Source organism: Bubalus bubalis, chromosome X, assembly GCF_019923935.1.
Source record: "Bubalus bubalis isolate 160015118507 breed Murrah chromosome X, NDDB_SH_1, whole genome shotgun sequence".
In the NCBI taxonomy this organism is placed as follows: Eukaryota; Metazoa; Chordata; class Mammalia; order Artiodactyla; family Bovidae; genus Bubalus; species Bubalus bubalis.
In genome coordinates this window covers 88,606,759-88,623,392 of record NC_059181.1, presented here as the reverse complement: position 1 = coordinate 88,623,392, position 16,634 = coordinate 88,606,759, and the positions used below count along the sequence as shown (strand labels likewise).

The 16,634-nt window shown below is 41.2% G+C and overlaps 1 long non-coding RNA gene across 1 annotated transcript in view; it reads left to right on the top strand.

The window, feature by feature from the left end:
* LOC102398213 overlaps positions 1-14,585 on the top strand; it is a 52,841-nt gene extending 38,256 nt beyond the window's left edge. The window contains exons 3-6 of the long non-coding RNA XR_006640628.1: positions 5,592-5,708; positions 9,701-9,901; positions 11,922-12,082; positions 14,444-14,585. This is a non-coding gene — a long non-coding RNA (uncharacterized LOC102398213). The remainder of the gene's footprint in view (positions 1-5,591; positions 5,709-9,700; positions 9,902-11,921; positions 12,083-14,443) is intronic.
* Positions 14,586-16,634: the final 2,049 nt, after the last annotated feature.

Below are 16,634 nucleotides of genomic sequence, written 5' to 3'. Positions count from 1 at the left end.
CACCCTGCTTATTTAACTTATATGCAGAGTACATCATGAGAAACCCTGGGCTGGAAGAAGCACAAGCTGGAATCAAGATTGCCGGGAGAAATATCAATAACCTCAGATATGCAGATGACACCACCCTTATGGCAGAAAGTGAAGAGGAACTCAAAAGCCTCTTGATGAAAGTGAAAGAGGAGAGTGAAAAAGTTGGCTTAAAGCTCAACATTCAGAAAACGAAGATCATGGCATCCGGTCCCATCACTTCATGGCAAATAGATGGGGAAGCAGTGGAAACAGTGTCAGACTTTATTTTTGGGGTCTCCAAAATCACTGCAGATGGTGATTGCAGCCATGAAATTAAAAGACACTTACTCCTTGGAAGGAAAGTTATGACCAACCTAGATAGCATATTCAAAAGCAGAGACATTACTTTGCCAACAAAGGTCCATCTAGTCAAGGCTATGTTTTTCCCAGTGATCATGTATGGATGTGAGAGTTGGACTGTAAAGAAAGCTGAGTGCCGAAGAATTGATGCTTTTAAGCTGTGGTGTTGGAGAAAACTCTTGAGAATCCCTTGGACTGCAAGGAGATCCAACCAGTCCATTCTGAAGGAGATCAGCCCTGGGATTTCTTTGGAAGGAATAATGCTAAAGCTGAAACTCCAGTACTTTGGCCACCTCATGTGAAGAGTTGACTCATTGGAAAAGACTCTGACACTGGGAGGGGTTGGGGGCAGGAGGAGAAGGGGACGACAGAGGATGAGATGGCTGGATGGCATCACCGACTCGATGGACATGAGTCTGAATGAACTCTGGGAGTTGGTGATGGACAGGGAGGCCTGGCGTGCTGCAATTCTTGGGGTCGCAAAGAGTCAGACACGACTGAGCGACTGATCTGAACTAAACTGATGCTGCCCTCTGTGGTTCCAAGGCTCACCACAGACTCGGCAGTGAGAGTGTTTCCTGGTGTTTGGAAACTTCTCTCTCTTTTTAGACTCCCTTCCCGGGACGGAGCTCCATCCCTACCTCTTTTATCTTTTATATTTTTTCCTACCTCCTTTTGAAAACAATGGGCTACTTTTCTGGGTGCCTGATGTCCTCTGATGGCATTCAGAAGTTGTTTTGTGGAATTTACTCAGCGTTCAAATGTTCTTTTGATGAATTTGTGGAGGAGAAAGTGGTCTCCCCGTCCTATTCCTCCGCCATCTTAGGACCTCCTCGAGAATTTATTTTATCATTATGCATGTGACATAATTCTCACAACCTTGTGTTACATAGAGTGTTTCTGATATTCCCTACTAACACTGGGGATGACATCTTTTCAGTGTCTGTATACTGTTACAAGACACATTTCCTCATAGATATGTGCACAGTGAGCTGACTGTGTTTTCATTGAGTCTAGAAAAGCGTCTTGGGACAATTCTAGTATTATGATAACAGAACCTGTTTGGTATGTGAGTGTGTGTGTGTTTGCCTGTATGCACGTGCACTGGCAGCCACATTTCCTTCTGATTCCTTCTGTGCCTTCATGGCGTTGCTTCCTATTTGGTCTCCCTTTCTATACTCAGACCCAGAAGTGAAGCTAGGGAATTACCAGAATGGACGTCTTTATAACAAATCCTAATCACCATCCTTAACTACATCCTGAATGTTCACTTTTGAAAAAGAAATTGTTGGTGCAAAGGGTGTGCAACTCTATGTGCCTTTGAGAAGTCTTGCCATACTAATACCCGGAAAAATAGTCCCAGTGTAATCTCCCCATAGTGGAATCACGTGAGAAAGGCCACAGTGAAGTGAAGGAAGTAGTAAGGCTGGCACCATGTCATAGAGGCCAGCCCTGGGTCCTATCATAAACTCACTTTCAAGTCACCACCACAGTGGGAAGATACAGAGGTGACCATATGTAAATTAAACCGCACACAAGGGTGACCTAAAGTAATATCTGTGGGAGAAAAGCATTGCTTAGAGGAACAGAGGACACAGAGTTAGCAGGCCTGGGACACAGGCACACATTTATGTAAATTAACATTTATATAAAACATGTGACTTATGTAAAACATGTGCATCTAGACCTTTGTATAGAAAAGGTTTGTTGTTACTATGGTAAAACAAGACCACGCCAATACCATTAAAATTTTTTTAAATTTTATTTTATTTTTTGACTGCACTGAATCTTCATTGTTGTGCATGGGTTTTCTCTAGTTGTGGTGAGCAAGGGCTACTCTTTGTTGCAATGTGGGCTCCTCATTAAGGTGGCTTCTCTTGTTGCAGAGGGCAGTCTCTAGAGCGTGGGTTCAGTGGTTGTGGAGCAAGGGCTTAGTTGTTCCGTGACATATGGGATCTTCCCAGACCAGGGACTGAACACACATCCCCTGCATTGGCAGGCAGATTCTTAACCACTGGACCATAGGGAAGTCCCAGTATTATACTTTTAACAACATTTTTTTTTTTGCAATATGATTTACAGAGTACAGAGTCCACACACTTTAAACGGTACAGTTTGATGATTTTTAGTAACTGTGTAGAGTTGTACAACCATTATCATAGTTGAGCTTTAGATGTTCTATCACCCCCAAAAAGTCCCATCAGTTTCAGTTTTCAGTTCAGTCGCTCAGTCGTGTCCGACTCTCCGTGACCCCATGAATTGCAGCACGCCAGAGTCGGACACGACGGAGCGACTTCACTTTCACTTTTCACTTTCATGCATTGGAGAAGGAAATGGCAACCCACTCCAGTGTTGTTGCCTGGAGAATCCCAGGGATGGGGGAGCCTGGTGGCTGCCGTCTATGGGGTCACACAGAGTCGGACACGACTGAAGTGACTTAGCAGTAGCAGCAGCAGGCCTCCCAGTCCATCACCCACTCCTGGAGTTCACCCAAACTCATGTGCATTGAGTCAGTGATGCCATCCAGCGATCTCATCCTCTGTCATCCCCTTCTCCTCCTGCCCCCAATCCCTCCCAGCATCAGGGTCTTTTCCAATGAGTCAACTCTTCGCATGAGGTGGCCAGAGTATTGGAGTTTCAGCCTCAGCATCAGTCCTTCCGCTAAACACACAGGACTGGTCTCCTTTAGGATGGACTGGTTGGATCTCCTTGCAGTCCAAGGGACTCTCAAGAGTCTTCTCCAACATCACAGTTCAAAAGCATCAATTCTTTGGCACTCAGCTTTCTTCACAGTACAATTCTCACATCCATACATGACCACTGGAAAAACCATAGCCTTGACTAGATGGACTTTTGTTGGCAAAATAATACCTCTGCTTTTAAATACGCTATCTAGGTTGGTCATAAGTTTCCTTCCAAGGAGTAAGTGTCTTTTAATTTCATGGCTGCAGTCACCATCTGCAGTGATTTTGGAGACCCCAAAAATAAAGTCTGACACCGTTTCCATTGTTTCCCCATCTATTTGCCATGAAGTGATGGGACCAGATGCCATGATCTTTGGTTTCTGAATGTTGAGCTTTAAGCCAACTTTTTCACTCTCCTCTTTCACTTTCATCAAGAGGCTTTTGAGTTCCTCTTCACTTTCTGCCATAAGGGTGGTGTCATCTGCATATCTGAAGTTATTGATATTTCTCCCGGCAATCTTGATTCCAGCTTGTGCTTCTTCCAGCCCAGGGTTTCTCATGATGTACTCTGCATATAAGTTAAATAAGCAGGGTGACAATATACAGCCTTGACGTAGTTCTTTTCCTATTTGGAACCAGTCTGTTGTTACATGTCCAGTTCTAACTGTTGCTTCCTGACCTGCATACAGGTTTCTTAAGAGGCAGGTCAGGTGGTCGGGTATTCCCATCTATTTCAGAATGTTCCACAGTTTATTGTGATCCACACAGTCAAAGGCTTTGGCATAGTCAATAAAGCAGAAATAGATGTTTTTCTGGACCAGTATGGAGATTCCTTTAAAAACTAGGAATAAAACTACCATATGACCCAGCAAACCCACCACTGCACATACACCCTGAGAAAACCATAATTCAAAAAGACACCTGTACCCCAGTGTTCACTGCAGCACTATTTACAATAACCAGGAGAGGGAAGCAACCTAGATGTTCATTGACAGATGAATGGATAAAGAATTGTGGTACATATATACAATGAAATACTACTAAGCCCCGAAAAGGAATGAATTTGAGTGAGTTCTAGTGAGATGGATGAACCTAGAACTTGTTATTCAGAATGAAATAAGAAAGATATAACCAAATATATTAATGCATATATATGGAATCTAGAAAAATGGTACTGATGAATCTATTTGGAGGGCAGGAATAGAGATGGAGAATAGAGAATAGACTTGTGGACACAGGGCAGGAGAGGTAGGATGAAATGAGAGAGTAGCACTGAAATATATACATTTCCATATGTAAAATATATAGCTAGTGGGAATTTGTTGTATAACACAGGAAGCCCAACCTGGTCCTCTGTGACAACCTAGAGGGTGGGATGGGGTGGGAAGTGGGAGGGAGATTCAAGAGAGAGGAGACATATGTATATTTATGGCTGATGCTCATTGTTGTATGACAGAAACCAATTGAATATTGTAAAGCAATTATCCTCCAATTAAAAAGGGAAAAAAAATCCTCATTGTGCTTGAATTCAGTTAAAGCCCAACCCCACTTTCTCTCCAAAGACTCATCTATTCTGGACATTTCATATGATGAAATGTCACACTATTCTCACTTCTAAAGAATAGAATTATTCTTTATAACAAGCTCCATTTATTTTTCTGATATGTGGTTTCTTTCACTTGACATACTGTTTTCAAGGTTCATCCATTTTGTAGCATGTATCAGTACTTCATTTCTTTTTTGTTGCCAAATAATACACGACATTTGATTTATCTATTCATTAATTTGTAGACATTTGAGTTGTTTCTGCTTTTGGCTGTTATGAATAATGATGCTACATACATTCATGTACAAATTTTTATGTAGACAAATGTCATTTCTCTTGGCTGTGTACCTACAAATGCAATCGCTGGGTCATATGGTAACTGATTAACTGTTTGAGGAATTAACAGACTGTTTCCATGACTTTGACTATCTTGAAGAGTACAGGCATAGTCTGTTATTTTTCTTATGGTTAGACCGTGGTTGTGGGTTTTGAGAAAGAATACCACAGAGTTGAAACGCCCTTCTCATCACAGCATATCTGGGAGGACATGGTACCTGCATGACATCGCTGAATCACAACAATTGTTAACCTTCATCACTGGGTTAAGGTGGTGTTTGTTGAGTTTCTGCAGCACACAGTAACTGTTTTCCATTCGCCTATTCTACTCCTTAGAAGTGAGTCAGTCACCAAGTCCACCCTGCCCTCAGAGGTGGGAGGCAGATTTCACATTCATTTTATAGAGACAGGGTATCTACATGTACTATTTAGAATAATATATTATACTATATAATATTTAGAATATGTCTCCTCATTCATTTCATTATTAATTCAAATATTTATATAATTGTTTCTATCCATATGGCTTCATTTTTTTAAAGTCTGTATTTTTATTTCATTTAGCATCATCCTATTCTTTTGTTTTCCACTCTAGAATCTTTAATTTTTAACCAGAAATCTTTATTACTTGTCTTTATGTGTCCTTTGACTAACAGGAACCTGCAGTGATGTCAGCCCCCTCCCACCTGCCCGTCCACTGGCCCAGACAATCAGGAATTGCCGCCCCAAGCTCCAGCCTTTGACTCCAAGTGTGGGAAAGTCATCCGGACTGAGTCAGTAGAAGACTTTCTGGGATGTTCAGATTTGTGTGGCACTTGTCTCTTGTTTGTTTGATTGCTTGCTTTTAATCATGGATGGGCATGGACATGAATCTAGAGCTGCCAGTGAGCATACCTAGCCTTCCTTGGAGCAAATTACAAAAAGGCTGGTGACCAGTTAAGGTCACAGGGTGGTGTTCTTTCTTTTTCCTCAACAAATTTGAGCACTGGGTTGTTTTTTGTTTTTTGTTTTTGGGTTTTTTTTTCACTTTCAAGTACATGTTGGACAGAAGAATCCCACCATGTTAGCTTGGCATGATGAAAAGTACATCCCAGTTCAATGCCCAGTAAAATGGAATTGGTCCTTATTCCCTTCTTGATATTTCATCAAACTTTCTCTTTAATCATGTGCATTGATTATCCATACTCTAAGGAGCATTAAGCGTGTGTGTGTGTGTGTGTGTGTGTGTGTGCTTGTGCACCCAACAAAAAGCAAAGGTAAAGAAAATTCTAGACACATGGAGAAGAAATCATTGTGTTCCATCAGAACAATGCTAAGTGTGTTTAGAGCTTAATGAAAATGGTCTTTATAACCAGAAAAGCATAAGATAGGCAGCAGACATACAAAATTAAGCTCAGTTCTAGTAATGAAGCTAATCCTTGTCAGTTCATATTTTAGAAAAAGTCTTTGTGGTAAAGTGTACATATAACAAGAGCCTATGCAGATTTTAATGATATAAAAACATTAGTTAACAGAGTTAAAACTTGTTGATACAGAAAGTGTTATAGTTTGAGTGTTTGTGTCCCCTCAGAATTCATATGTTGAAATCCTAACCCCTAAGGTGATGGGGGTCTTAGGTTGATTAGGTCGTGAGGGCAGAGCTCTAATGAATGGGCTTAATGCTGTTATAAGAGACTTCAGAGAGCTTCTTCCACCATGTGGAGACACAGTGCAAAACCTGTGACCTGGAGGAAGCCTTTTTCTGACCATGTTTGCAACATGATCTCGGACTTACAGCTTCCAGAACTACAAGAAACATATTTCTGTTGTTTATAAGCCATGTGGTTTTTGGTATTTTTCTTATAGCAGCATGAATGGAATAAGACAGGAAATGATGCCTCATACAAGAATGAAAATGGTTTCTGTTAAAAATTAAAAGCCAGAGATTAAGTTAGTTATTTACATCAAAGGAAAACTCAAAAAAGAACAGGCAAGGGAATTTCAAAATGAATAAAACCCCATCATTTGGCCACAACTCACTTTTTGTTTAGAGATTTAAAACAAGAAAAATCTAGGGAATTTCCTGGCAATCCAGTGGTTGGTACTCTGTGCTTTCACTGCCTAGGGCATTGGTTCAATCCCTAGTTGGGGATCTCAGATCCCACAAGCGGCGCTGCCAAAACAATGACAACAAATCTATCCTCATAGTTTTGGAGGACAGAAGTCCAAAATGGGTATTACTGGGGTAAAATTAAGATATCACCTGGGCTGCATCCCTTCTGGAGGGTTTGCTGCTGCTGCTAAGTCGCTTCACTCGTGTCCGACTCTGTGCGACCCCATAGACGGCAGCCCACCAGGCTCCGCCGTCCCTGGGATTCTCCAGGCAAGAACACTGGAGTAGGTTGCCATTTCCTTCTCCAATGCATGAAAGTAAAAAGTGAAAGTGAAGTTGCTCAGTCATGTCTGACTCTAAGCGACCCCATGGACTGCAGCCTACCAGGCGCCTCCGTCCATGGAATTTTCCAGGCAAGAGTACTGGAGTGGGGTGCCATTAGGGGAGGACAAGTTTCCTTGCCTATTCCAGCTTCAGGCGGCTGACTGCATTCCTAGGCTTGTGGCCCCTTCTGGCTCATGGATTGAGGCTTTTGGCCTCCATCTTTAGAGCCAGCACAGTAGCATCTTCCAAACTTTTCCTCACTTCTATCCTTGCATTTGGGGACATAAGAATAACAATGACAACTCTGCATGGCAAAAATACACTAGCCAATTAAAGACACTGGGGAAAACATTTGCAGCTAACATCTTTAACAAAGCATTAATATCCCTCCAATATAAACACTTATCAATATAAAAGCATGAAAAAACCCTATCAAAGTTAACAGAAAAAAATAGATTGTCTTTAAACATATGAAAAGTCTCTGGCTTATTTTAAATAAGAGAGATGTAATTAACACTACACTAAGATACTGTTTTTTTACTCTTAGATTAGCAATGATCCAGATGTTTGTCAACACAGTGGGTGAGGATGTGGAAAACCATTTCCTTTTGCACCCTGCTCACAGGGATGCAAAATGGTGCGCTCACTGTAGTAGGCTTAATGGTCTCTGCAAAGATAGCAGGTTTTAACCCCTGGAACCTCTAAATATTGCCTTATATGAAAAAGGGTGTTTGTAAAATTAAGGATCTTAAAATTGGGAGATTAGATTTTCCACATGGGCCCTAAAGGCAAACCCAAGTGTCCTTATAAGAGAGGAGCAGAGGGACAGTTGACACAGAGAGAAGAGGAGAAGGCAGCGTGGCCAAGGATGCAGATGCTGGAGTGATGGAGCCGCACGCTAAGGAGTGCTGGTAGCCAACAAAAGCTGAAAGAGGCAAGGAGGCTCCCTTATAGTCTCAGAAAGAAGTTAAGTCTGCCAACACCTTGATTTTGGCCCACTGAAACTGTTTTTGGACTTCTAGCCTCCAGAACTATGAAATAATATTTCTGTTGTTTAAGGACACTAAGTTTGTAGTAATTTATTTTAGTAGCCATAGGAAACTAATGCACTCATTCTGGTGGGGAATTTTCTGATATGGTGGGGAATTTTATATGCCTTTACCCTTTGACTCACAGGTCTTATATAGGAATATCCTCATGATATATTGGCAGTGACAGAAAAAGATTTTAGATATAATAAAAATATAGATATGGATATTTACTCTGGCACTATTTGAACAGCAAAAGAATGGCAACAACTTAAATTTCATTAGTTATGTGATGGATGAATAAAGTACCATATAACCACACAAAGGTGTACACTAAGTAAGGTGTAAAGAATGATGAAAATTTCCACATAGGCTATGGAAGGATCTCCAGAATATAATGTTAAGTGAAAAAGTCAATGTACATAAAGGTCTATATGGATGTATTGTTTACTTACATTTTGAATATAGTAAAGTTGCAGGATATAAAATTAATACCCAGAAATCCCTTGCATTCCTATACACTAACAATGAAAAAACAGTAAAAGAAGTTAAGGACACAATCCCATTCACCATTGTGATGAAAAGAATAAAATGCTTAGGAATAAATCTACCTAAAGAAACAAAAGACCTACAAAGAAACAAAAGGCGAGGGTGGGATGATTTGAGAGAATAGCATTGAAACATGCATATTACCATATGTGAAATAGGTCACCAGTCCAAGTTCGATGGACCCAGAGGGAGGGGGAGGGGAATTCGGGATGGGGGACACATGTCCACCTGTGGCTGATTCATGTCAAAGTATGGCAAAACCCACCACAATATTGTAAAGTAATTAGCCTCCAATTAAAATAAATAATTTTTTTAATTAAAAAAAAGTAGATGGAAAGAACTTCTGTTTTGGAGACCAGAAGGAGTAGGTACACTTCTCCTTTTTTTTTTTCAATTTACTTTTTTTTTTGCTGTGCTGGATCTTCATTGTGGCATGCAGGCTTTCTCTAGTTGCAGCATGTGTGGGCTTCTCTAGTTGCAGTGCAGGCTTAATTGCCCCATGGCATGTGGGATCTTGGTTCCCCAATTGGGGATGGAACCTGCATCCCCTGAATTGGAAGGCTGATTCTTAAGCACTGGACCACCAGGGAAATCCCTACACTTCTCTCTCTTTCTTCTACAAGGTGCAGCTAGAATCTCTGGATATTACAGATAAAACAAATATAGAACTCTGAAAGGTGGAAAGAAAAAAGAGAGTATCTTGGGACTTGGGGACCCAAAGTATGACATGCATTGAATTCCTTTGGTTTTATTTCTGTTTCGTATGTCCTAGGTGGGGTGCTGGAAGAGCAAGTGACTCAAAAATGTCAACAGGAAAAAGCAAGACTAGCTCCAGACACAGAACCAGAAAAGAAAGAAAGCTTTTAGACAACAACTGCCCTAACATCACAGAGTAAAACACAGCTGTGCCCTCAGCATGGCAGCAAAGACTGAGTGGGAAATGTGGATTCCACGCTCACTTGATTGTAACCAGGTACCCCTCCCCCACTCTTTGGGATGGTATCAGAGAAGACCCCATGGGAAAGCGGGACTGTCATCCCCACCTGGTGGAAATGAGCACCCACCTTATGGCCCTGCACAGGGTCGAGGGAGGCCACATAGAGAGCAGTAAGGAAGTGTCTTTCTCTACCTTCCAGGGTGGCATCAGTGGAAGCCTGGTGGGGAGTGAAATTCTACTTTAACCAAGCAGTAGTAACGAGGCACCACTTCCCTTCCACTCCCATCCCTGTCTCTCCCCATGTTAATAAAGATTGAGTGGGAAGCCTGGACTTTTCTTTGCCATCTGTCTCTATGGTTAGGAATGCATGCTTGGTGGCATTAACATCCATGGAGAGGATCCTAATACCTCACTAGCAAGGTTGTGGTGAGGAATAAATTCAGCCAACAAGGTGAAAAACCTATCCCTTGGCCATGTATTTTTTTAAGCTTCATAAATATTAGCTGTCTGTCCCCCACAGATCACAGAACTCATGTAGCTTCTTTATCTGGGCCTCCTCAACTAGGGCCCTTTAACCTGGAGGCAGGTCAGAATCACCAGCATTGAAACATGTATATTACCATATGTGAAATAGATCACCAGTCCAAGTTTGATGCATGAAACAGGGCACTCAAAGCCAGTGCACTGGGACAACCCTGAGGGATGGGATGGGAAGGGAGGTCAATGCATGGCAAAAACCACTACAATACTGTAAAGTAATTAGCCTCCAATTAAAATGAATAAACAAAAAAAGAATCACCTTGGGAATCCTTTCCTAAACCCTCCCTCACCTCAAATTCTCTTGTTGGTGGAAATAGGACTTCTGTATCCAAGGCCATTGAAGTTATTCTGCTGTAATAACATGGGCATCAGAGAGTGGATATGCTCATTTGGCATCAAAGTGTATTCCAGTGTCCATTGCCCCTTCATTGCTCCAACACCATCTATTACCATCCTATGTCTTTATTGTGAATCTGATTGCTCATTTCCCCAGACCTGGCCTATAGGAAGGGTCATCTAAGATGGCTGGTCTGAAGAGGGAAGGTGTTTCATTTTGATGAAAAGGGACATAGTGGTAGCTCAGACAGTAAAGAATCTGAGGGCAGTAAGGGAGACCTGGGTTTGATCCCTGGGTCAGGAAGATCCCCTGGAGAAGGGCATGGCTACCTACTCCAATTTTCTTGCCTGGAGAAGCCCATGAACAGAGGAGCCTTGGTGGGCTTACAATCCATGGGATCGCAAAGAGTTGGACATGACTGAGTGACTAAGCACACATGGTGCCTGGGCACACACTTACAGCCTGGCAGTTACTATAGAAACGTGACGTCAACAAGGCGACCTGGACAACTTTTTAATGGCGACAAAAGCACCCGGTGGTGGCGAGGAAAGCAGGTTTTACCTTCAGGTGTTTGGAACTGAGTTGGGAGAGTGAGTTCCTGTGGTGGGCGCTGGACTGCCCTGGGGTATGGGGAAACAAAGCGATCCACACTCAAGTCACCGCTTTCCCGCTTTGGGGCTCAGTGCCCCAGCTGTCTCGTAGGTAAAGCACTGGGGTCCCGCCCAGCCCCAGTGAGTGCGGTGTCATGCTCCAGGAGTGTCCTGGAGCCACTTTCCTCCTAAAGGCAGGGACGCGGGAGGTGAGACAGGTAGCAATTCTCTCTGGCCTCAGCTTTTCCCTCTGTAACATGGGGATAAGAATCTTTCCCCCCCAGGATCTCTGAGAACATTCAGTGATAACACATGAGTAAGCCTATGGCCCTGTGGTTATTGTGGGATCAAGAACGTCTGTATGAATTCAGGCCACTTCTTACTCCTTTTCCACTTTGTTGTTGAGGGATAAATGAGGAAAGGAGATGAAAAAGTCCATGGTGTGAAGCTCATTGTAACATCTGGTTGTTATTATCACTACCCAATTGTTTCAATGTCATTGTCACTAACACAGTACCTAGCACGGTGTGGGGCACACAGTTACACTGGTAAACCATGGTGATTCCTGGATGTGTCTCTCCCTGTGCAGCCCTCATGCCTGTGGCCTTGCTCATATCAGGTGTCTGAAGGAGACAGCTTCTGAGGATCAGTGTCCTGATGGCTGATGGAACTTCTACTCCGTTCAAGGGCAGCGGTCCTCAGGAGACCCCAACACTTCACATCTTCAGTTGGCTATGAGGCCTGACTTAAGTGAGTTCATAGATATGATAAAAGCATGTTGTGAAATAGCTCCTGTAAGCTTATAGCCTAAAAGTAGAGAAGCTACTTTGATCTCATCATGGGAAAGAGATTTAGTAAGTGGAATATCATTCCATCAGGTGCTAGCTACATGCATAGTTGTTGTCCTGAAGCCCATCTGAGAGAAGACTTTTTTTTTCTTTTTGGTTGAAAACCAGTGAATTGTCCAGTTGATGAAGGAATTTAGTCTTAAACAAGCATTTGCAATAAATATGCCAAATTGTTTTCACTGTACAAATAATAATCATTTTCCATGTATCTCTCAGATGAATGTGGAAATATACAGTTGTTAGCTCTACTAGCAATTTGAGATTGTAATATAGATTGTTCTCTGCTTACCATGTTTTTTTGTTCCATGGTATATTGAAATTTTTCAAAGAGGCAGAAAATTTGTAAGTGTTAGTGTATTTATTTATTGTTTGGCTACACTTCATGGCAGGTAGGAATCTTAGTTCCCCAACCAAGAATCGAACCCATGCCCTCTGCAGTGGAAGTGCAGTCTTAACCAAGTGTTAGTCTAAAAATGTCAATTATTGGAACTTAATATTTAAAAATAATCATCCTAGAGTTTACTCTCTTATAATGATACTCAGCCTCATTCTCCCAAAGAACCAGTTACTCTTAAATACCATTATGATTGTTTTCCTAGAATATAATATTTTTATTTCTGTATTTCAGATAGAAATGGATATCAGCTCACTAAATATTTGGATACATTTCATTGCAAATGATTTCTATTTGGTTATATGTTGTGTGGACCAATTTGATAAAATATAAAGTGGACTTGTTAATACTGTAAGAGATAATTGTGGGAATCTTTCAACTGATTAATTGTATCAGAGAATTTTAAATATATAAATATATTCCAAATACTTTATTGAGGTATGGTTAGCATACAATATAATGTGCATATTTAAAGTGTATGCTTTGATGTTTGATATATGTATGCGCCTGTGAACCCAATACTGCAGCCCAGATAATGCACATATCCATCAACTTAAAAAGCATCCTAGTGCTCCTGTGTTATCTACCCACCTCTCTCGACATCACCCTACTCCTTTCCCAAATAGCTAGTGATCTTCTGTCACTATAGATTAGTTTTCTTTTCCTGTAATTTTATATGAATGGAATAATACAATGTATATTTTTTGTCTTCTTTCCTTCAACCTAATTATTTCTGGATTTATCCTTCTGTTACACATACAAATACTTCTTTCTTTTTAATGTTGACTAATATTCCATTATATGACTATACCACAATTTGTTTTATCCATTAATCTGTTAATGGGTATTTGAGTGGTTTCCAATTTGGGACTCTGGTAAATAAAGCTGCTACTAACATTTGTATATTAGTCTTTGTATAGACATAGACTGACTTCCTCTAGGATAAATGGCTGGATAATGTGATGGATGTGAAGTTAATGTTATAAGAAACCACTAAACCATTTTTCACTGCCAACAGCAGTGTACAAGAGTTCCATCCTCCACAACCTTGCCAAGACTTTGTATGGTCAGTCTTTTAAATTTTGGCCTTTCTCAGAGAGGTATAGTGGTATCACATAGTTTTCACTTATATTTCCCTAATGACTTTGAATATTTGACAAAAGATGATTAGCATCTTGTTTTGTACTTATTTGGCATTTGTGTATCTACTCTGGTAGAGTGTCTATTCAAATATTTTGTCCATTTATTTGTTAGAGTGTCTCTTTTCCTATTTACCGTTGTGAAATTTTCTATATTCCGGGTACAAGACTTTTATCAGATACAGGATTTGCAAATATTTCCTCCCAGTGAGTGGCTTGCCTTTTCATTCTCTAAGCAGAGTCTTTGGAATAGGAGAAATGTTGAAGTTTGGGGGATCTCAATTTATTTGTCCGTTCACTTATGGATTGTAGTTTTGGTTTTGCATCTATGGAATCTTACCTTACCTAAGGTCACAAGGATTCTTTCCTGTGTTTTCTTCTAGAAATTTTATGTTTTATATTTGGGTCTGTGCTCAATTTTGAGTTGACTTTTGTATATGGTGCATTACACAGATCAAAATTTATATTTGTGCATGTGGATATTCATTTTTCCCAGCCCCATTTGTTGAAAAAACTATCTTTTCTTCACTGAATTGCCATTACAGCTTTGTCAAAAATCAGCTGAGTCCAGAAACGGACTCCTTATTCTATTCCATTGATATCCTTGTCTTCCTTGATGGCAGTAAGTACCACACTGTCTTACTTACTGAAGATGTATAATGGTTCTTTAAGTCAGGTAGTTTTGGTCCTCCAGCTTTGTTCTTTTTCAAAGTTGTTTTTCATTGTCTAGGTCCTTTGCATTTCAATGCAAATTTTAGAATCAGTCTGTCACTTCATGGCAGATAGATGGAGAAACAGTGGAAACAGTGACAAACTTTATTTTGGGGGACTCCAAAATCACTGCAGATGGTGACTGCAACCATGAAATTAAAAGACGCTTGCTCCTTGGAAGAAAAGCTATGACCAAACTAGACAGCATATTAAAAAGCAGAGACATTACTTTGCCAAGAAAGGTCTGTCGAGTCAAAGCTATGGTTTTTCCAGTAGTCATGTTTGGATGTGAGAGTTGGACTATAAAGAAATCTGAGCACCGAAGAATTGATGCTTTTAAACTGTGGTATTGGAGAAGACTCTTCAGAGTCCCTTGGATTGCAAGGAGATTCAACCAGTCCATCCTAAAGGAAATCAGTCCTGAATATTCATTGGAAGGACTGATTCTGAAGCTGAAACTCCAATACTTTGGCCACCTGATGCGAAGAACTGACTCATTTGAAAAGACCCTGATGCTGGGAAAGATTGAAGGCATGAGCAGAAGGGGACGACAGAGGATGAGATGATTGGATGGCATCACCGACTCAATGGACAGAAGTTTGTGTAAACTCCGGGAGTTGGTGATGGACAGGGAGGCCTGGTGTGCTGCAGTCTATGGGGTTGCAAAGAGTTGGACATGACTGAGCGAGTGAACTGAACTGAACTGAGAGAAGAACCAGTTGTGATATTGAGTCTGCTAGACACGTTCCTGGAGCAAGAATGAAAAGATTGGGCCCCATCATTGGGACACTTTAGGTAAGTCACTACCCTTTCCCATGCCTTGTCTATACAACAGGATAATGCTCCCAACCATACAGAATTATTGTGGAGTTTAATTGTGATCATGTGAGAAACCAATCAGTAGTTGGAGATGGGAGGGAAGGGCCAGTGTGCTACATTAACAGACAAACCCCAGACATATTAGAACTCTACATGGCAGACATTAAAGTAGAGCTACACAAATGTCACATGTTTAGGTCAGGATCTTTTCAGATATGGTCCGTGGACCACTTTATCAAAATTGTCAGAGGTGCTTATTAAAATTGCCAATTTCTTGGCTCAGTCTAGGTCTGAGGGGATGTGGGGTGGGAAGTGTCAAACAGTTGTTTCTGGCTTCAGTTCAGTTCAGTCGCTCAGTCGTATCTGACTCTTTGTGACCCCATGAACTGCAACACGCCAGGCCTCCCTATCCATCACCAACTCCCGGAGTCCACCCAAACCCATACCAATTGAGTCGGTGATGCCATCCAGCCATCTCATCCTCTGTCGTCCCCTTCTCTTCCTGCCTAAATCTTTCCCAGCATCAGAGTCTTTTCCAGTGAGTCAGCTCTTTGTGTCAGGTGGCCAAAGTATTAGAGTTTCAGCTTCAACATCAGTCCTTCCAATGAATACCCAGGACTGATCACCTTTAGGATGGACTGGTTCTGGCTTACCTCAGTAAAAAACACTGCCGTGGGTTTGCAACAAGGTGTTCCTAAAACTTTGAATCTTTTGATGTGTATTTTCAGTTTCTTCTGTCACTCAGGTTTTTTTTGGTAGCTTAAAAATGTTTATTGAAGTATAGTTGATTTACAGTGTTGTGTTAAATTTCTTCTGTCTAGCAGAGTGACTTAGTTTTATATATATATATATATATATATATATGGAGAAGGTGATGGCACCCCACTCCAGTACTCTTGCCTGGAAAATCCCATGGACGGAGGAGCCTGGTAGGCTGCAGACCATGGGGTCACGAAGAGTTGGACATGACTGAGCGACTTCACTTTCACTTTTCCCTTTCATGCATTGGAGAAGGAAATGGCAACCCACTCCAGTGTTCTTGCCTGGAGAATCCCAGGGACGGGGGAGCCTGGTGGGCCGCCGTCTGTGGGGTCGCACAGAGTCGGACACGACTGAAGCAACTTAGCAGCAGCAGCATATATATGTATATGTATATATATATACACACACATATTCTTTTTCATGTTCTTTTACATTATGCTTTGTCACAGGATATTGAATATAGTTCCCTGTCTTATAGTTCTACAGTAGAACCTTGTTGCTTATCCCTCCTGTATGTAATAGTTTGCCTCTGCTAATCCCACACTCCCATTTCAGTTTTTAATATCTGTGTCTACTCCTGTGTTTCAGATAAGGTAACAGTTCCTTCAAGCTTTTTTTATTGATTTATA